The 27,140-nt window shown below is 34.8% G+C and overlaps 1 long non-coding RNA gene across 1 annotated transcript; it reads left to right on the top strand.

Moving 5' to 3' along the window:
- The first annotated feature begins 805 nt into the window (after nucleotides 1–805).
- LOC137650548 (uncharacterized) lies at nucleotides 806–19,794 on the top strand. Its single transcript, XR_011045984.1, has 5 exons — nucleotides 806–849; nucleotides 15,882–15,957; nucleotides 16,682–16,705; nucleotides 18,101–18,181; nucleotides 19,410–19,794. It is a non-coding gene; the product is annotated as an uncharacterized lncRNA (long non-coding RNA).
- The last annotated feature ends 7,346 nt before the right edge of the window (nucleotides 19,795–27,140 follow it).

The raw sequence follows: 27,140 nt of genomic DNA, 5'->3' as shown, positions 1-27,140 counted from the left end.
ATAAAATAGGTATGTTATAGCTAAGGACATTTCGATATCTGACCTTTTACGAAAACCTAAAGATAACGAATTGGGAGTAAATGACTAAAGAGGGATAAATTAAAGAATAAATCGAGTTAGTTCGTTCGTTTTAGACCTCAGCCTTAAAATAAGGGGGCCACGGGCTCTTGCGTTGGCAGAACATAATATAAATTGTTTATGTCGGTTATGACGAATTTGGTGCTCAGGTGAAGAGAATGTGTGATATGAGGATAGTCTCCTTACGTTAAACGAATGAGATTAATAGATTACTTTACCTCATGTTATTAAACAAGACAACAGATAGAGATTAATATGTAATGGGTGTTAAAAGAAACTTTTCTTCGTAATTCAGTTTATGGCAAATAGCTTAAGCCAAACTTTTATCAATTAAACATATAATATTTGTGTAAGCTACAGAAAACGCAGTATTTTTTATCTTCTCATCAGATGAAAGAATTTTGAACTTTTTTATACATAATTTTTGTAAAACATCTTATATTAAAGTAATGCAAAAATCTTCATTATAATGAATAGTCCTTTATATCAATACGTGATAGGGAACATAATAATAGATAAGACAGAAACTCTAGTGCCAATTCCAATGTCTGTGGTATATTAATCGATTTCCTATGTTCTTATTAGATCGAGAGATACAGACTATAATTGCTCCGGTAACACTTGTACACGCGCAAGTGTTACATAACTTGAGAGTAGACGATATGGTATTGTACAAGTGTACTTGATCTAATCTACTTGCGGAGGTTGGCTCTATATAGTAGACGCCTGATTGTGTCCAAGTTAGTTGCAAACAGTCCTCCATCAGATAAGGTAGGAATTATTCTTCCATTCTTATTATATTTTCTGGACAATAATTCATGGTGTGAAATTTCAGTCATATTGATATGGAAAGAAGGAACATAAATCCATAAGAAAATAAAAGTGAGAAAAGTGAGCCATATATGTTTTCGTCTTACATAGCTTTTACAAAAATGCAATACATACTTTTAATTGCCCCCAAGGTGATGTCAGTGTTTCAATGAACACAGGCATACACATTTTTATAGGTATATATATATATATATATATATATATATATATATATATATATATATATGTGTGTGTGTGTGTGTGTGTGTGTGTGCATGTGTGTATGTGTGTGAGAGTGTTTTTGTGTATAATCATCATTAGCGGCCAGAATCATGACTTAAATTCAAGCCATGGTATTATCCTCTTTTCGTAAATCCGACTTATCTGTAATCATCAAGTGACTGACCGTTTAAAGATCATCGTTCATGTATAAATACGATATTAGAATATTTTTATTCTCATTGTGAGTCCAATGATATCGTTTGCTTAACAATAGCACACATGCACACAAACACACACATATACATATATATACACACCCATATATATATATATATATATATATGTGTGTGTGTGTGTGTGTGTGTGTACGTGTGTGTTTGTGTGCGTGTGTACTTTTGTTTTGTAAATGATATCATTCTGTGAAGTCTTTTGAAAAATCTAAAATATTATCTTAAATTTTAGGATTTTGTATTTCAAAGAATCTAAAGTTCTCATTTATCATTTTTAACTGAATGTTTTACGAATTTCCAAATATTTGTGTATCAAATTTTCACCATTATAACCTTTATATTAAAGTGTAGTTCCTAAATTCAATATAGTCCTGAAAAATGGTTACGAAGTCATCGTAAACTCGTGTCGTCATCAAACAATAAATGGAGAAAAGTAAAGGTATATCTTCGAGTTTTGGACGCCACAAACACAGTATTTATTCTGTATATATATATATATATATATATATATATATATATATATATATATATATATATATATATATATATATATATATATATATATATATTTATGAAGATAAACACATATATATCAACAATATATGCAGCTGTTTCTAATCCACTGTAAAACATAGGCCTCAGCCCAGTTAATTCATGTCTGGGTTTTGACCAGTTTTCATCACCACGCTGGCCACTGCAGATTGGTGACGGTGGGAGACTTTCGTCTGATCTCTTGCAGCAAAGTAAACAAGTATGGTTGGCTCTGACTAGTACAGCTTTGGTGATCATGGCGATGCGAAAAAATCCTTTCACTACGTTAAGCTATCCCTACTCAGAAAAGGATATATATATATATATATATATATATATATATATATATATATATATATATATATATATATATATATATATATATATATATACATGTGTATACATATACACACACACACACACATATATATATATATATATATATATATATATATATACATATGTATGTATATATATATATATATATATATATATATATATATATATATATATATATATACATATATACACACACATATATATATATATATATAAATACATATACACACACACGTATATATATATATATATATATATATATATATATATATATACATATATACATATATATATATATATATATATATATATAAATATATATATATATATATATATATATATATATATATATATATATATATATATATATGGCACTCGATGTCTAGTGATTAGTATTCTCGACTTAACAGCGTAAATCACAGATTTGATTTCTGAAAAATGGTTTAGGTAGATCCTTGTGTTAACCTGTACAGTAATTTAGAAGCCAGGTTGGTCAACAAAGAGGAAACATATATAAGGAGCAAGAAACCACACTCCAAAATACTTGATCACAACGGAGATTGTAACGCTCTGTTGAGGTATCCATAATGGATGGAATAGACATCTCAATGTACTGTACATAAATGTATACATACAGTAAAAGCGTATACATACATACATATATGTATACACAAGTGTATGCACATGCATATGGAAGTGTGCGTGTATATATGCAGCATATAAAAATAAAAACAAAATCCATTTCATGTCTATAAAATTTAATAGGTGCGAAACCTGGGCATGGTGTGCACACTTGCCTTTTGTGATCACCACTGGGTTTGATAGTTTACCAAGAAATAAGGAATTTGGAATTATATGGTTATCTAATGCTTGATAAATGAAAATCCAGCTTTCCTTTCTTTATAATTAGTGATATGCTACAATGAATATTTATTGCAAATTGTTACATAAATCTTGTGGTGGAGATTAGTTAATTTTGAGTCGAAAGTAAAACATTAAATTGTTTGATGAATTGGTTCATTAAAAGAATATTTCCCAGGATCAAATAGTGGTCATTTTGAGAAATCTCATATCTTCACTTTTGATATGAATATAATCTCTAGGTATAAGTCATTCGATATCACTGGGTGTTTTTTAATTAAAAACTATATCAATTTTGAAGATATAAAAAGTAGAACTTGTAACATATAATAACACTCGCTCATACACACATACTGTGCTATATATATATGTATATATATATATATATATATATATATATATATATATATATATATATATATATATATATATATATATATATGAAAATTGCCATTGGCGATATCAGTGCTAGAGTTGGAAGAGAATATAATGCGTGTTCAGGGTCTTGGAGAAGGTGCAAATGAAAATGGGGCCCACCTTATAAATTTTTTTTCAACAAACAATCATGTCATTGAAGGTACTCTTTTCCACCACAAGGTTATCCATAAATATCCATAGGCTTCACCATGTGGCAATTATAAAACTCAAGTATATCACATAGCAATTAATAAAGAGAAAATGAGGACTCAGGAAAATGTAAGAAGCTACATAGGTGCATATATTGATGGTGATCACCAGCTCTTCTAGGTCAAACTATAATAAAAGTTGAAAACACACAACAGAAAAGTAGATAAAATACCTATATTTGGTACACTGAGCACAGAGAAACCTTTGCAATTGAATGTAGGAATCGATTTGCCGTCTCAGAGACTTTAAGAGACGAAGAGCAGACAAATAATGAAGAATGGTGTGTTAACAAGAACATATATCAGTGAGTTAGTAGTGAAGTTTGGGGACATGTAGTTACAAGGAGAAAACCATGGCTATAAAATGATACTTGGGATACTATAAAAAGGAGACAAAGACAGAAATTGATTGTTGAAAGTTTTCGAGGAAGGAATGATTGGATAGAATATTTAGACAGGAAACCAGATGAAGCTGACATACCTATGAATTCAGGGAGTGGCTATGGTGTAAGAACTGCCCATAGAATTATTAATTATATACTCATAAAAAAGAGAGATGGATCTGTTATAACAACTGTCGATAAAGAAAGGCAACGTTGGAAGGAACACTTTAGTGGGGTCATGAATATGAGATATGAAGGGAAAATTTGATTTATATACCTGCAACTGAAGAAGACTTTTATGTGCCCATGAATGAATTGTGTGTTTGAAGTCGAATCTACTATTCAAAAACTAAAGAGATGGAAAGCCCTGAATACAATGGAATAACTTCTGAGATGATATTGGTCGAAAATGAAGTTACTCCCAGAATACTTACAAATTAATTTTCTAGAATGTGGCGTGAAAAGCCAAAATCTAATAAATGGGAGTTAAGAGTGTTGGTGAAAATGGGAAAAAAGGAGATCTGAAAGATTGCATTAATTACAGACATCACAATTACGTTAGTTGTTAATGAATATGATAAATTAAAGAAAGAGATGATAACTGAATATGCAATGGAGGATGAAATATTATTGGAAGGAGAAAGGATTAATGAGGTGGAATCATTTAAATATTTGAGAACTATGAACTCGCATACAGGGTCTTTAGCATTTTAGTTTAATGAAAGATTGAAAAAACCAACCAAGCAATAACTAGGTTAAATAAAATTTGGAAATCAGATCGCCTGAAATAACAAAAAAATCCAGCTGTATATCAGTTTAGTGAGATCATTGTTACTATATGGACATGAATCGTGGTATGACACTAAAAAAATCTCCAATAGATTTAGTAGATTTGAGAACAAAGCCCTCAAAAGAATTTTAGGAGTTAAATGGCGGGAAAGGATTAAAAAATGAATCTTTAAGATATTACTCGAGTGCCATATGTGGATGAGATCATGTTGAGGGGCAGATGGAGATGGTTTAGGCATGTTCTTTGCACTCCCCAAGAGAGATTAGATCACCAAACTTTCAACTGGGCTCCACAAGGCACTAGAAGAGTTGGTAGACCCAGGGCTACATGGCTAATACCTATGAAGCGTGAAGTAGGAGATGATGAATGACGAAGTATTGGTTTAAAAGCTCAAGATAGACACAACTGGCGAAATCTACCAGAAGCCCTTTGCATCAATAGGCTAGGGAAGAGATGATGATGATATATATATATATATATATATATATATATATATATATATATATATATATATATATATATATATATACATATAATATATATATATATATATATATATATATATATATATATATGTGTGTGTGTGTGTGTATTTATGTATACACACATAAATATATATATATATATATATATATATATATATATATATATATATATATATATATATATATATATATATATATATATATATATATTATTTTCATATGTATAGACTGTATACACGCGTTTGAATGTATATATATAAATATATATATATATATATATATATATATATATATATATATATATATATATGTATATATATATATATATATATATATATATATATATACATATATATATATATATTATATATATATACATATATACATATATATATATATATATATATATATATATATATATATATATATATATATATATATATATACATATATATATATATCATATTCTTTTCCCGAAACCCCACAAACGTGAAAAGCATAATGGGCTTTGCCAAAAAGAGCTAAAGTTCGTCAGTCACTTGAGAAGCATTCTCCTTGTAAGAGGTTCACAGCCCCTTCACGAGGCACTCCTCTGCATATTAAATCTGTACCCTACTGTATACTATGTGCACTTTCTATGGAACAATGTCCAGGCTGTGTCAGTTGTTACCACTGAAGTAGTAGTCTTCTACTAATTGTTGTTTTTTACAATAACTATCAAAATTCGGCTTATGATTTTATGATTTATTGGCCACATTTAATTAAAAGATTATAACCTAAAATAACTGTGGTATTTTTATTTTCAGTATCTTGTCAGAATTATTTTATTTACTCATGTATCTAGTCATTATCACGGTTACTGTTATCTTTTATTATAATAAATGTATAATTGAAGCTTTGCCTATGTATACCATGATATCATTCCAGAATAAAAATGAGAAAATTTCTCAACCATAACTATAGTCAATTCTTTTTAGTGAGGCAGATTTGCACCGACTCGCAGGGGTGCCCTTTTAGCTCGGAAAAGCTTCCTGATCGCTGATTGGTTGGACAAGATAATTCTAACCAATCAGGTAGCGGGAAACTTTTCCGAGCTAAAAGGGCACCGTTGCGAGTAGGTGCAAATGCGCCTCATCAGAAAAAAAAATTGAGTTTAGGTACAATGCAGTCCTAAATCTTACGGAAGACAGAATAAATATTTCGCATTTCTTCCGTATTTTGTGTCAATAAGTTGTGTATTGTCGACGGCTTTGATCCTCACATCCTTGTATAATCCTAAAATCTTTCTCGACTCTTCCCTTCCCTTGGAAGATGATTGAAAGACACACTTAGCGAATATAGTTCAAACCCATTTATATTCCCTTACCAGAAGTCAGTTTCTCACCTGCTCGTGAAATGACGCTAAATAAATCATGCACATATAAAAGGCGATGGTCTAAATGATGTAATGAATAATACAGAATAAATAGATGTCTTTCTTCACCTCCATTTTTCCCACATCTGATCAATGAGAGCAATTATCTATCAATAAACAATTGCCTATTGTTAAATGCATTCCAAAAGGGCAGTAAGAGTCCATGGGGTTTCGAAACACGCGTCTCTCTTGAATATTTATTTGGTAGAAGGTTTTATCGAATAAATGGACCTATTATGAATAAGTAAAATCGATGATGGCCAGCGTTGATGTTGTTTTTATGTATCCATTTGTTTCATACCCTATGCATGACTCTCCTCACTTGCGTACGTGTTCTGTGTATGAATATCTACACGTCTTTACATATTTACACATTTTTTTTTTCGCTCGATTTATATTGGACATTCCGTCCACTTTTATAAATAAAGACTTTGGTGTGGAATACAGTGAAGGTGGGTACGGTTTTTTAAGCGGTCTAGAGTTTAGTGACGATGCGTTACAGTGAAACAGACCTTCAGGTTTATTTGTATTCTTAATCTGATTTATTACTACTTTTAAGATAAATATCTTCATTTCCTACTTGGTTGCATATTGATAACCAAAACTTCTACACCATTTTTGGGGGTTCAATTTTAAAACAGAATCATTAGGCATAAATACCCAATGTAAGGTACTTGTATTTCATACACTGTAATGCTATTGCTTTTATTTATCTCTCGCTCTCTCCGTAATGATAATAGAAAAACCTGTTTAAGCCTGCGATTGCATGTTTCACATTGTTGGAATTTTGTATCACTGTTGCCCTCAATCATTTGTATATAAGCTAGTTATCTTGTTGAATAAAGTCAGTTACATTCACCTCGCCTTTCTGTTACTACCTTGCGGCATTGTTGACCCCGGCGTGACCAATGTCGCAGTGCGGGAGAGAGCCAGAGAGAGAGAGAGAAAAAAATCAACAGCATTAAGCCTACGGTGTATGAAGTACACGTGCGTTACAATATCTTGCTGAAGAGTGCTATTTAAGGACGGATTCAATAACATTACAAGAAAATAGAAACCTCTTCAAAGCAATATGACCGAGTACAATGGCTTCTCTGGTATTTTTTTTCAACCTGAAAATAGAATCACCAAACTACAAATACCACATTCGACATATTTTGCCGGTAGTTCAGGGAAAGGATGGATTTAATAATATAACAAAAAGTAAGAACCTTTTCTATGTATTTCGTATATTCGTTGCTAATAGCAACTAAATGTTTCTCTTTATAGAGGTAATTGTGTGTTCGGTTTGTCAACGTTTGAAGTACGTTACTGGATGCCTCTATATCAATAATTCAAATTTTGGGACAAAACTCCGGAATTGAGTAAATTGAAGAATAAAATCTTTTCTCTCTAAGAAAAGCGACATTATTATTTTGCTCATGTTTTTTTTTTTCTTTTTAAAGGACTTATTTTTAAATTATCTACAGATTTACCCGAAAATGTTACACCATCTCACAGAATGAGATGAATAATGGTAAAGTTTGTCAAAGCAGAATCCTTTACTCCTAGTATCCATTTATATTCATAAACTATTTAATAGCTATTCGTTATTCCCCTTCTAATTTCGACTTAATGTAGTACTTATTTCTCTCTACGATATAGAAATTGTTTTTCTTATAAATTCATATAATTACAAATCTGTTTACCAAATTATCTTTTGTAGGATTTTGATAATTTTAGTGAAAGTGAGCGTATAAGTCCCTTTCTATGGATGAAATACGACATATGTCCAAAAATCGCCTTACATCTGGTCAATTGAAACCAATGAGATATGTTTCTTTTAAGGTTAAGGACAGTCTTCTACCTTTGAAATGTTGTTTAGGGACAGTCTTCTACCTTTACAATCTTAAGGACAGTCTTCTATTTTTAAAATGTTGTTTGAGACCAGTCTTTTACCCTCAAAATGTTGTTTAAAGCCAGTCTTCTACCTTTAAGATGTTGTGTGTGAACAGTCTTTTACTTTCAAAATGTTATTTAGGGACAATCTTCTACCTTTAAAATGCTGTTTGGGAACAGTCTTTTACCTTTAAAATGTTGTTTAGGAACAGTCTTCTACCTTTAAAATGTTGTTTGGGAACAGTCTTTTACCTTTAAAATGTTGTTTAAGGACAGTCTTCTACTTTTAAAAGGTTGTTTGAGTACAGTCTTCTACCTTTAAAATGTTGTTTAAGGACAGTCTTCTACCTTTAAATTTAGATGTTGTTTGGGAACAGTAAATACCTTTAAAATGGTGTTTAGGGACAACCGCCTACCTTTAAAATGCGGTTTAGGGACAGTCTTCTACATTTCAAATGTTGTTTGGAAGCAGTCTTTTACCTTAAAAATATTGTTTGGGGACATTCTTCTACGTTTAAAATGTTGTTTAGGGAGTCTTCTACCTTTAAAATGTTGTTTAAGGACAGTCCTCTACCTTTAAAATGTTGTCTGGGAATAGTGTTTTACCTTTAAAATGTTGTTTAGGGACAGTCTTCTGCCTTTAAAATCTTAAGGACAGTCTTCTATTTTTAAAATGTTATTTGAGACCAGTCTTTTACCTGCAAAATGTTGTTTAAATACAGTCTTCTACCTTTAAAATGTTGTCTGAGAACAGTCTTTTACCCTCAAAATGTTATTTACGGACAACTTTCTACCTTTAAAATGTTGTTTGGGTACAGTCTTTTACCTTTAAAATGTTGTTTAGGAACAGTCTTCTACCTTTAAAATGTTATTTGGGAATAGTCTTTTACCTTTAAAAAGTTGTTTAAGGACAGTCTTCTACTTTTAAAAGGTTGTTTAAGGACAGTCTTCTACCTTTAAATTTAAATGTTGTTTGGGAACAGTAAACTATCTTTAAAATGTTGTTTAGGGACAACCGCATACCTTTAAAATGTTGTTTAGGGACAGTCTTCTACCTTTCAAATGTTGTTTGGAAGCAGTCTTTTACCTTAAAAATTTTGTTTGGGGACATTCTTCTACATTTAAAATGTTGTTTAGGGAGTCTTCTACCTTTAAAATGCTGTTTAAGGACAGTCCTCTACCTTTTATATGTTGTCTGGGAAAAGTCTTTTACCTTTAAAATGTTGTTTAGGAACAGTCTTCTACCTTTAAAATGTTTTTTTGGGAATAGTAAACTACCTTTAAAATGGTGTTTAGGGACAACCGCCTACCTTTAAAATGTTGTTTAGGGACAGTCTTCTACCTTTCAAATGTTTTTTGGATGCAGTCTTTTACCTTAAAAATTTTGTTTGGGGACATTCTTCTACATTTAAAATGTTGTTTAGGGAGTCTTCTACCTTTAAAATATTGTTTAAGGACAGTCCTCTACCTTTAAAATGTTGTTTGGGAACAGTCTTTTACCTTTAAAATGTTGTTTAGGAACAGTCTTCTACCTTTAAAATGTTGTTTAAGGACACTCATCTACCTTTAAAAGGTTGCTTAGGAACAGTCTTCAACCTTTAAAATGTTGTTTAAGGACAGTCTTCTACCTTTAAAAGGTTGTTTAAGGACAGTCTTCTGCCTTTAAAAGGTTATTTAAGGACAGTCTTCTATCTTTAAAATGTTGTTTTTTAACAGTAAAATACCTTCTAAATGGTGTTTAGGGACAACCTTCTACCTTTAACCCTGGATAGGTACGCTCCTCGGACACCCCTTTAAGGATATACTCGGACGCGCGCGACCCCGACGCCAAAAAAAATTCTTGAAAAATCAGTTTTTGCAGTAACCTCCTTTTTTCTTTTGCCAAACAAACTTCAATGAATGCTTAAAACAACTGTAAAGATAAATGCTATTCATCTGCAGAAAAACTATTTATTATAAATATTTTAAAAAATTAAGTAGAAAAAAAGACCTTACATAAAAATTAATAAAAAAAAATTTATACATATATACACAAATCCTTTTAGGAATTGATTCTTGAATGTTTAGGACACATCTTGATGTATTTTGGATGAAGTCAGACCCATGGAGGTGAAGATCTGAAATGAGAAAAAAAGGGTAACTTTTTTTGGCCAAAAAAATTTGTATAAATTTCATGAAATAGGAAGTGGCTATTTTTTTTAGGGAATAAACATATGTTATCCTAAAATAGAAATATGTAAAAAATCTTCATTATTTTGTAAATTACATTCATATCAGGGGCCATATCTAAAGGTCATTTTTTGAGTACTTAGAAATTTCGTAAAAAAAATACATATATTTAATATATAATATGATATTTATGCAGGTAAAAATATACCAGAATATCACAAATTCTATAGGGAACAGGAATATATATATATATATATATATATATATATATATATATATATATATATATATATATATATATATATATAGGGCAACTTACGCTTCGGATATGTCCACAAAATGGCCGCCAACCACACTGACTCAGACTCCCTAATCTGCCACTTGAAATGTAGGAAGGGTATGTCAATTTCAAGGTGTTATTTACTAATCTAATTATTCTTGGATATGCATAAAAATTGTATGGTGGGTTGCTGGATAATTGTCGATTATTTTACGACTATAAAATTAAAATTCTGACCCAAAAAAATTTTTTCGAAGGGAAATAAGATCGAAAAAAAAAATGTAAAACAATATAATATTTTAGCTAAAAAAATTTGATATTCAATCAAAAAAGAAGTAAACAAAATTTTCCGGCAAATAAACATATAAATGAATCATTACTCTGTGATAGCTCCTTAGTACGTAGTAATTTTGAAAGAAATGGGAAAAAACGAAAAAGTGGCAATCGCAGGAAAATCGAACACATACCTATATATACGCCATATCTGGCTAAAAATAAAGATAGGCATGGGTAGCCAGATCATCTAGAAACACTTTCCAACACTATAAAAATACAAGTTTTGCGACACTACTTGCCAATTCCTTACGGTAACATGACTAAGCAAAAAAATGCAAAACAAATAAAAAGGGGCACTCGCGGAAAAATGGCCAACATTCTAATATACGGCATTTCAGAAAAAAAAAAATCAGCCACGTACTAGGCAAACCATCAAGGCACATTTTCCGACAAATAAACATCTAAATGAATCATTACTCTGTGATAGTTCCTTAGTACGAAGTAATTTTGAAAGAAATGGGAAAAAACGAAAAAATGGCAATCACCGGAAAATCGAACACATACCTATATATACGCCATATCTGGCTAAAAAAAAGATAGGCATGGGTAGCCAGATCATCTAGAAACACTTTCCAACACTATAAAAATATAAGTTTTGCGACACTACTTGCCAATTCCTTACGGTAACATGACTAAGCAAAAAAATGCAAAACAAATAAAAAGGGGCACTCGCGGAAAAATGGCCAACATTCTAATATACGGCATTTCAGAAAAAAAAAATTCAGCCACGTGCTAGGCAAACCATCAAGGCACATTTTCCGACAAATAAACATCTAAATGAATCATTACTCTGTGATAGTTCCTTAGTACGTAGTAATTTTGAAAGAAATGGGAAAAAACGAAAAAATGGCAATCACAGGAAAATCGAACACATACCTATATATACGCCATATCTGGCTAAAAAAAAAGATAGGCATGGGTAGCCAGATCATCTTGAAACACTTTCCAACACTATAAAATTATAAGTTTTGCGACACTACTTGCCAATTCCTTACGGTAACATGACTAAGCAAAAAAATGCAAAACAAATAAAAAGGGGCACTCGCGGAAAAATGGCCATTCTAATATAAGGCATTTCAGAAAAAAAAAATTTCAGCCACGTGCTAGGCAAACCATCAAGGCACATTTTCCGACAAATAAACATATAAATGAATCATTACTCTGTGATAGTTTCTTAGTACGTAGTAATTTTGAAAGAAATGGGAAAAAACGAAAAAATGGCAATCACAGGAAAATCGAACACATACCTATATATACGCCATATCTGGCTAAAAAAAAAGATAGGCATGGGTAGCCAGATCATCTAGAAACGCTCTCCAACACTATAAAAATATAAGTTTTGCGACACTTCTTGCCAATTCCTTACGGTAACATGACTAAGTAAAAAAATGCAAAACAAATAAAAAGGGGCACTCGCGGAAAAATGGCCAACATTTTATTATACGCATTTCAGAAAAAAAAATTTCAGCCACGTGCTAGGCAAACCATCAAGGCACATTTTCCGACAAATAAACATATAAATGAATCATTACTCTGTGATAGTTCCTTAGTACGTAGTAATTTTGAAAGAAATGGGAAAAAACGAAAAAATGGCAATCACAGGAAAATCGAACACATACCTATATATACGCTATATCTGGCTAAAAAAAAGATAGGCATGGGTAGCCAGATCATCAAGAAACACTTTCCAACACTATAAAAATATAAGTTTTGCGACACTACTTGCCAATTCCTTACGGTAACATGACTAAGCAAAAAAATGCAAAACAAATAAAAAGGGGCACTCGCGGAAAAATGCCCAACATTCTAATATACGGCATCTCAGATAAAAAAAATGACATGCACGTGTTAGCCCATCCATCAAGGCACACTTTCTAACACATAAACATGAAAAAAAATCAATAATATACGGCAATTCCTTACTACGTAGTAAATTTTTACAAATATTGAAAAAAAACAGAAATTGGCAACCGCAGTTAAATACCCCATATACCAATAACTACGTCGTATCTGACAAAAACAAAGTCACGCATGGGTAGCCAGATCATCTAGACACACTTTCCAACACTAGAAAAGCAAAAGTTTTACGACACTATTTGGCAATATCTTACGGAAAAGTGACTTGGCAAAAAAATGAAAAAAAAATGAAAAAGGGGCACTCGCGGTAAAATGGTCCTCGTGGTGATGAACGACATTTTAACTAAAAAAAAAATCATGCACATGGTAGCCAAACAATCCACCAAGACTTTCCACAACTGATAACCTATACAAGTTGCACCATTCTACGACAATTTCATAATACGTAATAACTTTGATAATTATGCAAATTACCTTAGAAGGGTAAACTCGGTCGCGCTCGACCCCGACGCGTCTCAGAAATCGGGGAAGGAGTACAGCTACAGCAATGCACATCTGGACACTACTAGAGCGTGCAGGCGAGACACCTACTGCAGGTCGATCACCCACAAATTCAGTCACGGGGGTGAGTCACGTGAGAACAACCTCTTTTTTTTTTTACGCTCGGGGTCGCGGACGACCCACCGTACCGTTCCAGGGTTAAAATGTAGTTTGAGGGCAGTTTTTTTACCCTGCAAATGTTGGTTGGAAGCAGTCATTTACATTTAAGATGTTGTTTGGGGACAGTCTTCTACCTCAAAATTTTGTTTAGGGACAGTCTTATACCTCTAAAATCTTGTTTTGGGAACAGTCTTCTACCTTTAAAAATGTTGTTAAGGGATGGTCATCTGCCTTTAGAATGTTGTTTGTGGACAGTCACCTGTCTTTAGAATTTTGGTTGGGGATCTTCTACCTTCAACATAGTTTGGGGATAGTCTTTTACCTTTTTTTACCTTTAAAAAGATGTTTGAGGATATTCTTATACCTTTAAAATTTTGTTTGGGGACAGCCCTCTGCCTTTAAAATGTAATTTGGGGACAGTCATTTGCTTTTGAATTGGTATTTGGGTACAGTCTTCTACCTATAAAATTTTGTTTGCGGACAGTCATATGCCTTCAAAAAGTTGTTAAGGACTGTGTTCTACCTTTAAAATGTTGTTTGGAGATAGTCTTCCACCTTTAAAATGTTGTGTGAGAGAATCTTCTACCTTGAAAATTTTATAATGTTGCTTGTGGACAGTCACCTCTCATTAAAATGTTGTTTGAAGACTGTCATCTGGCTTTTCAATGTTGTTTGGGGAAAATTTTCTACCTTTATAATGTTGTTTAGGGAGACTTTTACCTTTTTAATGTTGTTTGAGGAATAGTCTTCAACCTTGAAAATTTTGTTTGAGGAAAGTCTACTTTTAAAATGTTGTTTGGGGCTTGTCTTATACTTTTAAAATTCTTTTTGTGGATAGTATTTTACTTTTAAAATGTTTTTTTGTGGATTGTCATGTATCTTTAAAATGTTGTTTTTGAATAGTCTTCTACCTTTAAAATGTTTGTGGATAATATTCTACCTTTAAAATGCTGTTTGCGTATGTCTTCTATCTTTAATATGCTTTTTATGGATAATATTCTACCTTTAAAATTTTGTTTGCGGATAGCCTTCTACCTTTAAAATGTTGTTTGCGGATAGTCTTTGAGCTTTAAAATGTTGTTTGTAGATAGTCCTCAACCTTTAAAATTTTGTTTGTGGATAGTCTTCGACCTTTAGAATTATGTTTGTGGATAGTTTTCAGCCTTTAAAATGTTGTTTGGGGCTAGTCTTCGACTTTTAAAATGTTTGTGGATGGTATTCTACCTTTAGAATTTTGTTTGTGAATAGTCTTCGTCTTTTAAAAGGTTGTTCGTGGATTGACTTCCACCTTTAAAATGTTTGTGAATTGTGTTCGACCTTTAAAATTATCGTTTTCGAGTCTTTTACCTTTAAAATTTTGTTTGTGGATAGTGTTACACCTTTAAAATGTTGTTTGTGGATAGTGATATAACTTTAAAATGTTGTTTGTGAATAATCCTCGACCTTTAGAATGTTTTTTGCACATTGTCTTCAACCTTTAAAATGTAGTTTGTGAATAGTCTTCAACCTTCAAAATGTAGTTTGTGAATAGTCTTCAACCTTTAAAATGTTGTTAGCGGATAGTATTCTTACTTTAAAATGTTGTTTGTGGATAGTCTTCTGCCTTTAATATGTTGTTTGTGGATACTGATCCTTTAAATAGTTGTTTGCGGATAGTCTTTTTACTTTCAAAGTGTTGTTTGCGGATAGTGTTCGACCTTTAAAATTCTTTTGTGGATATCTTTGAAATTTTGTCAGTGGATAGTATTCCAACTTTAAAACATTGTGTGTGGATAGTCTTCTACTTTTAAAATATTTTTGGGGACAGTCTTTTACCTTTAAAATTTTGTTTTTGGATTGTTTTCTACATTTAGAATGTTGTTTGACAAGAGAACTAACCTCAAATTTATTTTGCATTTGCTATACTATCTGACATCTGCTTATCTTTTCCAGATCTTCCACCCAAAAGAACGAAGCCCATAAAATGAAACTTCTTATTCTTTCCTGCATGATTGTTGTTGTCATCCAGGTAAATCATATTTACATCCTTACAAACAAGCTTCCTTGGTATTTTTAGAGCCATTAAAAGTATGCTAGCATGCAAGTCTATTATTTTATATCATTAAGCTGCTTATCAGTGACAAAAAAAGAGAAGCCCATTAGAGGACGCAAGAATGTTACCAGTAATTTTGAAGTTCACCTTAAAAAAAAAAAAAAACCGTTGGTTGATCCTTATTAAATTTCTAAGCTCATAAAACTAATAACTCCATAACCACCGAGTTCTTTCTCATCTGCATTGTGTGGGTACCAGACGGGAAATAAAGCCGGGTGTGTATTCCTTAGAAAGCCCAAGTAGGCTATGCCTCTTGTTTAACTTGCCATGCACCAATTCAGTGATGGTTTGAATTTCTTCAGGAAATGGCAACACGGGATACCTGGATCAATTAGATAGATGGCTGATAGTTAGAGGAGAATACGTATATGCAACTTGCGATGTGCTTATCTATCATTTCAAGTTTGAATTTCTAATAATTTAGTTGACGTTAGGGAAGTCAGATTTACAAGTTGATATTTTATCCTAAACGATACTATACAATTTCAGCTTAAAAGTATCTATTGACATTGAATAATGATATACTGCATATTTATTGTTTTCGTTGAAATTAATATTTCCCAAATGAAAATATATAATTATTATATCCAACATCTTTTTTTCTTTCAATTTCAATAATACATGCATATTTACATTTCAGGCACTTCCTTATGGTAGCCATCACGTGAGTATAGCGTTGTTTTCTTTCTATGGGTTACTTATTCGTAGATATCTAAACCTTTTTATGCTTTGTGCCAATGCCAATTTATTGTGTATACCTTTTACGAGGATTATGAATAACTTCTTTGATTTCATTACGTATGATCAAGTTACTATATGAATCTCCTTTATTTGATTACAAATATAAAGAATAATGATACAATAACAGAAAAGCATGGTTATTTGGTGAGGGGAAATGGCACTTACTGGATTAATAAATGAAGAGTGGTTCCATGAATGAGAAATTAGGATTTAATGTTAGTTATTAGAGTCAAGGGCCTATCAAGATTTGGTATCAGGGTTGTCATCATTGTGGGACTTATATGAGGAAGGGTTTCATCAAGGCAATATTAGAGAGTAAGTTGCGAGACAAGTCCAAGAAACTACTAGCGTATGAAAGGCATTGATAAAGTATTGAAAATATTAAACATTTGAGACTTTTCAAAATGCATCATATTGGGGTATACATGGAACAACAAAGAGGTTAGAAAAGAATAGTGGCACATGACATTTCGCACTTTCTGTAAACAACAAATAAGCGAGGACACAGAAGGTCTTCAACACTTGCGAACTATACTTCTAACTAAGGAGATGGAAAGATGACTCGCATATATAATGAAATCTATTTTGGTGGTTTATGTAGTACTTCAGAAACAACAAAAGAAGAAATAGCCTTTAGAATTATACATATAAAAGAGGACCATTAGAGAGAAAATCATACTTATCCATCTTTAAAAACAATGTAAAAATCATTGACCGCATTAGGACTATTGTCAAAGACCTAAAGACCTATCTGTAGGTCTTGGAGGAGACTGAAGCTTTGAATCTAACAAAACAAAATCGTTGAAGAAAATAATGCTGCAAAAATAAGACCCCAAAATGAGAGAACGATAGAGATAAAAAGGGGTGGGTGTCACGGATATGATATCTTAGTAACGGTTCACTAGGGAAATTTAATACCAAATGTTTCAGAGAGATTGGGAATAAAGGTCGGTTTAAAGAGACCGATGTTACTCAAAAAGTTCAGAGTACTTTCATATTGAGTAGTCCAAGGTTACGTTTTTGGGTAACTGTAATAAAAAAAAAAAAAAAAAAACATCGTTCAAAGCCAGATCAATGTAAAATAAATTCATATACATAAGCGCATATGCTTAAAAAAACAGTAGAACACATTAACAGGTCTTTGTGAATGTGTTTAGCAATTATCAACAGACCAAAAATCATCCACTCATTTTCGAGTGATACAATATAACATCCAAACTGAATAAAGACTATTATACACAGCAGGATTTACTCAGTATTAGAATACTGGAAACCCTTAAAACCATTTACTTTCTTATCATATAACTTTGTTCTTCAGAATCTTGTGAAAAGAGAAATCTCCGGCAACGATTCGCTTGCGGGAATTGGTGACGATCAAGACGCAGGTATTATCATTCAGGTCAGTGTAGTCCGTTCTGTAAGCATTGAAAAAAATAAAGACACACACGAAAAATCGTCGAATATACCTTTCTGGATGGTGTTAATAATTATTCCTCTGTTGCGCAAACAGTTTGTCTTTGATCGAGAAACAAAATCCTCACGCAATTTTTTTTTTTCAAAGGAAATGGAACGATCTAATTCGCATTTGCAATGTCTTAGTTATGTTTCTATTTTTGTGGAAATCTCTTCATTGTGACAATGTTTCTTAGGGATATGTTAAAGACTTAAATAAGTGATTTAAAAAAAAATGGAAGAAATCTTAATAACGTAATGGTAAAGCAATTACAAGGAAGAAAAAGTCATTTTATAAACGTTAATTAAAAGTACATTATTTATTTCGAATGTTTATATATGTTATTCATTTTTTTCATCTCATATTTTTTTCAGTATAGGCTTAACACATTTTCCGTAATTTAAGTGCGTTAACTTAGGAATATTTATATTAGACAAATTTTTTTCAACAAAAATCAATAAAAGAAAATAAAAATAATCAACAGTATTTGCAATTTCTGAATGACCAGAATTGCTGCCTAACTTCGATCTTTTTATTTCTCAATAAAATTATTTTTCGATTACACACGTATTTTTAATTGGAAGCATGAAATCAATTAGGCAAATTTTATCTTTTACTTTCTTTTCATTTATCATTTAAATGCAGTTAATTCTAATAGTCAAGCTTCTCTATCACGAGGCTCAATACTACACACTATTCTAGAAGTTTTATTCCAGCTGTGACCAAGTTGTGGAATGATCTTCCTAATCGGATAGTTGAATCAGTAAAACTTCAAAAGTTCAAACTTACAGCAGATGTTATGTTGAACAGACTGACATAAGTCTTTTCATAGACTATATATGAATTATCTGTGTTAATGTTTTAATGTTTATTCTTGAATATTTAAATGATTTAATTTTAATTTTTCATTACTTCTTATATCGTTTATTTATTTCCTTGTTTCCTTTCCTCACAGGACTATATTTCCTTATCGGAGCCCTTGGGGTTATAGCATCTTGCTTTTCCAACTAGGGTTGTAGCTTGGATAGTAATAATAAGAATTATTTGTGTTTCCCTTTACCAATCTACTTACACATCTATTTTTTATCTATCAATTCTCTTTTTGATATATTACCTCCCTTTCGTTAACTTTCCTTTATTGATTAATAGATTGATAAATGTTTCATTCCCACAGGTCAGGCAAGAAGTAAACGGCTGTTGTAATTCCGGATGCAGTGGAGGTTGCCAACATAACTGCGATGGGCAGACAACAAGTGCACAACCCTAACTAAAGAGAAAAGCTCTTGATATCATACCATCATGTAACCACACTCATATTGTAACAAAAGTAAACAAAGATATGTGCATACTTCTGTAAATGTGAGAAAAATACAGATAATGAATATGCAAATTCTATTATCTAAGTATTCAGACTAATTTTGGAATAACAACCATAATAGATTTAGAATGAGATATTAACCAAAAGTTGTGCTAATATGGTTGATAATGTTAACTAAAAAAAAAATAATGATATGCAGTAGAAAAGAGTTTAGATAGGCTACTGAGAATAAGATTTGAAGTAATTTGGTCAATTGTGTTATTGGTATAATTAACTTTTATTTTTATTTTTTATTTTTGAGGGGCGTGAAGCGAAATTTCATACATATCCAGAAATGAAACGTGATTTTTTACTATATTTCTAAAGGTGATCTTTAAGATAAAATGTGGATAATTACGGTTGATTATTTCATCATCATCATTTCCTACGCCTATTGACGCAAAATACCTCGATTAGATTTTGCCCGTCGTCTCTATTATCATTATTATTATTATCACTTGCTAAGCTACAACCCTAGTTGGAAAAGCGGGATGCTATAAGCCTAGGCGCCCCAACAGGGAAAATAATCCAGTAAGGAAAGGAAACAAGGAAAAATAAAATATTTTAAGAACAGTAACATTTAAATAAATATTTTCTATATAAAATACAAAAACTTTAACAAAACAAGAGGAAGATAAATTAGATAGAATAGTGTGCCCGAGTGTACCCTCAAGCAAGAGAACTCTTACCTAAGATAGTGGAAGACCATGGTACAGAGGCTATGGCACTACCCAAGACTAGAGAACAGTGGTTTGATTTTGGAGTGTCCTTCTCCTAGAAGAGCTGCTTACCATAGCTAAAGAGTGTCTTCTACCCATATCAAGAGAAAATTAACCACTGAACGATTACATTGCAGTAGTTAACCCCTTTGGTAAAGAAGAATTGGTTGGTAATCTCAATGTGGTCAGGTGTATGAGGACAGAGAAGAATCTGTGAAGAATAGGCCAGACGATTCAGAGTCTGTGTAGGCAAAGGGAAAGTGAACCGTAACCAGAGAGAAAGATCAACTCTAGTACTCTCTGGCCAGTCAAAAGACCCCATAACTCTCTAGCGGTAGCATCTCAATGGGTGGCTGATGCCCCGGCCAACCTATAGAATCCTTTCAATGACGTCACTGGGAATCGCCGGCGGCCATGCTAGAGGACATACAAAGCGAAAACATGGCGGCTGCTACAGCGAATATGGACAATGAGAGCGACTTTGTCAAACAATTGTCGGGTGATGATAAGCGTTTTTACAAGCAGAAATTCTATCTAATTGATGGCCTAGATCCATACCAGATGCAGAATTCATTCAGCTTATGGCACATGCAATTCAGATGCTTTTTAAACTTACGAAGGCAGAACATGAGTGGGCATACATTTCCATTGAATAATCTGCTTCCAGAATTAGATAAACACTTGGGCAATGAAGAGAGTGTTAATAATTATAAAGCTAATATTGATCATTTAGCCTAACCTTGTGTATTATAATTCTTGATTGTCAAAATGTATGTAAAAGTTTTGCATTATAATGTCAAATCTTTATCAGTTCATGCCTAATCATTGTGTTTGTGTTTGGTTACAAATGCTATAATTTCTTATATTCATATAAACATATGATGGACAAACTCTATTGTAATGCCCTTGGATGATCGTTTTGCCTCCTTGCAATTAAATGCGCAAGTTTAATTATTTTTTCCATGTTTCATATATAAGCTGAAGACCCCTTCGGGTTAAACCAGCTTTCAGATATTATTATTATTCATAATCAATGTTTATTCATCACATAGGCCTGTATGTCTGCACAATTTAATACACAAATTAAAATAAATATAAATATACACTCAATTATATATAGGCATGAGCATCTTGACGAAATAGAGACCTAGGTAAGTAGCCTTTGTTAATATAGCCAATTTGGGTGCTTTTAATTTTTGCTTTGAAAATCTGAGATGCCCCTTTTGATGTTTAAAAATTGAGATGCCCCCTCCCTCACACACACTACACACTGAACTGACGATGATACTTGTGAAGTTACCCATGCGATCGGATATAGCATGTTTACACAGTATTAATGATACTTTTAGGGCCTAGCCGAGACTGACCTGATATGAAATGATCAGAACAGATACGTGCGTAGGGTAGTGAGGATTTACGTAGATCAGCCCGTTATATTCTGGTCAACCACAAGTCACGTCTGCGCTTGGATAATTCTTCTGTATCTTTGTCCTGATTATGAATAACTGCCGGTATGCGGTAGAAACTCTTGTCATCTCTTTGTCCTCGATTCCCACAGCCAACAATAGCGCAAAAACTGGGCATTGTGTGAATGTGAATGTGATTAGTTGGCTAACTATTCAACAGTTCAACCACACCTATTCACGCGTCTTTGTTTGTCCTCCAAGATGGCGGACCGGAAGTTTGATGACGTATAATGAAATGAGCAAAACCGGGCGGCTACACTGATAAAAGGCATTAAACTACGGGAGAGAATAATTCCTACATTGATCAATCTATATTGGTTACCTGTTAAGGCTAGAATTGAATTTAAGATTTGCTTGTTGACTAACAAAGCACTTACAAGTGATAAGCCTAGATATCTTCGTGATTGCTTGGTCCCCTACCCTCAAGCTACCAGCGCTGCTGTAAGAGTTAGACATGCTGATGACCCACATAGACTATTTGAAATCAGTGTGAATCATGCAATAGGAGGAAGAACGTTTAGTTATGCTGCACCGAGACTCTTCAACGACCTTCCACTTGATGTCAAGAATAGCAAAAATGTGGCAGCTTTCAAGAAAAACCTGAAGACTTATCTTTTTAGAAAGTGTTATAACAGTGACCTGAAAACTATTAAGCCTGAATAAAATGCTAGCGAAATAACTGATTAGATACAGAGCAAAATATTAACTGGAAAGAAATTATTTTCACACACCAAGGCCCGTCTGAACAGACTTTATTGTCTGATGGAGGGCGAGAAATAAACCCGTAAAAGTAAAAGTAAAAGTAAAGTAAAGGACTCTATTGCCTGTAGCCTGAGCTCTTAAATCAATACATCTTCATTCATCTTCTATTTTACGTTTCATAGTCCTCAGCCATGTAGGCTAGGGTCCTCCAACTCTTCTAGAGCCTTTTGGAGCCAGTTAAAAGTTTAGTGAACTAATCTCACACAAAGATGACAATCTCTCTTGGGAAGTGCAAAGAGCGTCCCCAAACCATCTCCATCTACCCCTCACCATGATCTCATCCATATATGGCACTCGAGTAATCTCTCTTATAGTTTAATTAGAATTCTAAACCTGTCCTGCCATTCAACTCACAATATTCTTTAAAGGCCTTTGTTCTCAAATCCACAAAATCTGTTAGATATTGTTTCATTGTCATACTGAGACTCATGGTCATACTGTAAAAGATTTTTCATTAAACTGATATATAGCCTGATTTTCATATGTAATTTCAGGCGATTTTATTTTACTTAGCCTATTTTTACCTGCATATCTAATATGACTATATATAGGGGAAGGAATGCGAAAAAAATCAATGAAATCTGTTGGAAAAGCTGCCTCAGAAGAAAAAAATACAGAAATTAAATGAACTATGTAGGAGAAATAGCAGGGAAAACAAGAAAAAGCGTGTCTCTTCCTTAAAGTATCTACACCAACTTTAAATCTTTGTTGAAGTTCCTTGCTATTCGACTAGGCCTTAACGACAAAGGAGAGCATCCAAAACTGAATGGTGATGAACCGCATCTCCGAAACACAATTAAGCGGGGTTTACACTGTCGAACGGTTCGTCGAACCCAGTTGTCGAACCTGCATGTCAAATGGTTCGAATAGGTGGAGTCAGCCACAAATGCATAAGGTTTATGGACAATGAACCCCCGCCCACAAAAGTCAAGCAAGAAAAGACTTTATTCGAACCGTTCGACAAACGTGTTTAACAACTAAATACCCGGTTCACGCGTTTGAACATCACCTAAAACCCTAATGTGTTGAACCGAGCTCGACAAACCATTCGACCGTGTAAACCTGCATTTAGAACTAATCGGAGATATAGTGTCATTTTGAATAGGCGTGGGTAGTGTACCAACCGTGTTTAACACAATTGTACATAATTCCTTTTGTATATATTATGCTTGTATCTTCGCTCTTCCCTCGCACTAAAACGAACATGAAAATTCCTGTCTGCTTTTTCCTCTGTAATATTGTCTGTCTTGTTAACTTATTATGTCCTGTTGCCTTGAGGTTTTGTATATAAGGAGTGTGTTCCACAATAATATAACTCAGTCATTTCCAATCTGCCTTTGAGTTCACACCCTTACTCGGCGCCGTCACATTGGTGACCCCGGAGTGACTCGCTCCCACTGCCTTCCACCCCCACCTCCCTCGCCCCTCCATCGTTGGTACTATGACGGAGACAGACTCTACTGCAGTTGGCGCCGCGGCCGCCCCATTGAAACTTTCACCGTTCGCCAGCAGAGAAGCGTTCGCTTGGTTTCAACGCGCTGAAGTCCACTTTCGTATCAGGGGCGTGACTCGCTCAACCACCAAAGCGGATTATGTTCTCGCGGCGATACCCGAGGACACCTTCCCAGAAATATCCGACTGGCTTTGTGAACAAGGAGACACCTCAATAGCGTATGACGCCCTCAAATCATACCTTCTGCAGCAGTACTCGCCGTCGCCAGCCGCCCGTATAGCAAAGCTTTTTCAGCTCTCGCAACAACCGTTGGGGGACCAAAGGGCTTCGCTTGCCCTCAGGGAAATGACCAGTATCGCTCGCCTTCAACCTGCCGCAGACGGCTCTCCTCGTGAGGTGAACCTACTCCGTGCCCTTTGGATACGCCGTTTACCTGAACCTGTACGCGCTGCCACACCCAATGTCGATAGTTTACCCATAAAGGACTTGATGACCAAAGCCGACGCCCTTATGGACAGCCACTTCAAGACCTCCATCAACGCCTCCACCCCTGACGACGAGGATGCCTATTCAACGTCGACCGAAGCTGACATGAATGCCGTAGGACATACACGCCTACCCCGTGACGTGCCGAAGCGGCGACAAAGCCGCCCACCACCCACCAATCGCTCGCGCCCCAACGAACGATTTCTACAGCCACTTACTACCTCCCATCTGCCGCAGTTTTGCTACTAGCACTTCTGATTCGGGGCAACCGCGAAGAAATGTGCCAAAGATTGTCAGTGGCCAAAAAAAACGTGTAAGTAGGCCATCGCTTGTGGCGGTGGCCTCCCATGTTTCTAATCTTTTCTTTTTACAGGATGCAGGAACGGGCGTGCGATTTTTGGTAGACACGGGTGCTTGTCGTTCTCTTTTGCCAAGGAAACTCTTCAAGGCACAACGTAGTCTGTCTACATCTGCCGACGTCTGCTTGGTAGCTGCCAACGGAACTCGATACCCACCTACGGTTACGAGAACCTCACATTATCGTTCGGAAACGGTAAATTCAATTGGAAGTTTCTCGTTGCTGATGTCACAATGCCAATCCTCGGTGCGGATTTCCTCTCTCATTTCCACCTTCTGGTCGATGTCGCCCACCGACGATTGGTCAACGCAGACTCGTACTTGTCGACACCTCTTCAACCCGCCCCCTCTAACCTCACTCTCCACATCAGCGCACCCACGGATGCCTACGCCCACCTCCTCACGCCGTACCCGGAAGTTTTCCGTCCAGAACTTCGCCAAACGCCCACGGTTCCTGCCAAGCACTGTATTTATCACCATATCAAGACGACAGGCCCCCCAGTCTTCGCAAAATTCAGACGTCTGGCACCGGAACGATTGGCCGCCGCCAAACAGACGTTCGCCGAAATGGAGAAAATGGGCCTTTGCCAAAAGGCCTCCAGCCCATGGTCGTCACCCTTACACATCGTTCTGAAGAAAGATGGCTCCCTCCGTCCGTGCGGGGATTACAGGCGCCTGAACATGCAAACAGAACTGGATCACTACCCCCTCCCAAACATTGCCGATGTAACCTCCTACCTGCACAAAGCGAAGGTTTTCTCTACGCTCGACCTCCTGAAGGGGTATTATCAGGTGCCTATGAACCCAGAAGACATCCCCAAGACCGCCATCACCACTCCGTTTGGCACATACACCTTCAATTACTCCTGTTTTGGCCTTCGTAATGCTGGGGCAACGTTTCAACGTCTCATGGATGGCATCTTAGGGGACCTCCCTTTCTGTGTATGTTATGTGGACGACATACTTGTGTTCTCCTCCTCAAAAGAGGAACACCTCCGTCACCTGCGCATCGTGCTCGACCGCCTGCAACAAAACGGCCTTGTAGTCCGGTACGACAAGTGTACCTTTGGTGCCAACGAAGTGTCGTTCTTAGGGCACCGTATCACTCCTGAAGGAGTCCATCCCCTCCCTGAGAAGGTAGCAGCCGTTCAGAATTTCCCGGCGCCCTCGACCGTCAAAGCTCTGCAGGAATTCTTGGGCATGATCAACTATTATCATCGTTTTCTGCCAGCCATTGCCGCCACTCTTGCTCCCCTCTACGCCTCCCTCAAGGGCAAGCCAAAGGACCTGAAGTGGGGTCCCCTTCAAGAAGCAGCCTTCTGCAATGCAAAGAAGGCCCTATCAACTGCTGCGGCTCTCACTTTTCCTATCCAACACCACCCTCCTCTGTGACGTCAGTACTGGTAGACCGCGACCTTGGATTCCTGCTCCCATGCGCCGACAGATGTTGGATTTCATCCACGGCCTTTCCTTGTGATCCGACGCAGTCCGAAAGCATTCCTCCTAAACATTCGGGGCAAAGAAGACTGGGTCTCCATTGATCGTCTAAAACCTGCTTATCTTCTGCCAGATGACCCGCCTACAGTTCGCCTCTCTAGATCAGGGCGCCCTATTTAACATGTACAGTATGTCATTTTTAGGGGGGGAGCCATGTACCAACCGTGTTTCACACAATTGTACATAATTCCTTTTGTATATATTATGCTTGTATCTTTGCTCTTCCCTCGCACAAACGAACATGAAAATTCCTGTCTGGTTTTTTCCTCTGTAATATTGTCTGTCTTGTGAACTTGTTATGTCCTGTTGCCTTGAGGTTTTGTATATAAGGAGAGTGTTCCACAATAATATAACTCAGTCGTTTCCAATCTGCCTTTGAGTTCACACCCATACTCGGTGCCGTCACAGTAGACTTGAATGTAATGGATACTTAGCATTATTGAGGATATAAGATTAGTAACAGGAAATTTAAGAAGTTAGATCTTATTAAATGTTGTAAATTTACATAATCCTTTCCTTACTTATCCATCAAATTGGATTCCGTTTTTCAGGTCTGTAGGATAAACGAAAGTTTACACTACTCTGAATTTTGTAAAGCTTAGGACATTTTTTTTTCTAAGGTTTGTGTATATAACCATAAAAACTTATTTTAGTTTCCTTAATGACGTGGACTTATTACATCATTTTACAAAATCTGCATTACAGATGAGATTTTTAAAATCCTAACATAATTTTACCATCAACTCATGAGATTCAAAACCCAGCAGCGAATTTTGTTCCCCTTACAGGAGTGCAGTTAGGGGCGGGG

This window comes from Palaemon carinicauda, chromosome 12 (assembly GCF_036898095.1).
Source record: "Palaemon carinicauda isolate YSFRI2023 chromosome 12, ASM3689809v2, whole genome shotgun sequence".
Classification (NCBI taxonomy): Eukaryota; Metazoa; Arthropoda; class Malacostraca; order Decapoda; family Palaemonidae; genus Palaemon; species Palaemon carinicauda.
This window is presented reverse-complemented; position numbering and strand designations above follow the sequence as displayed.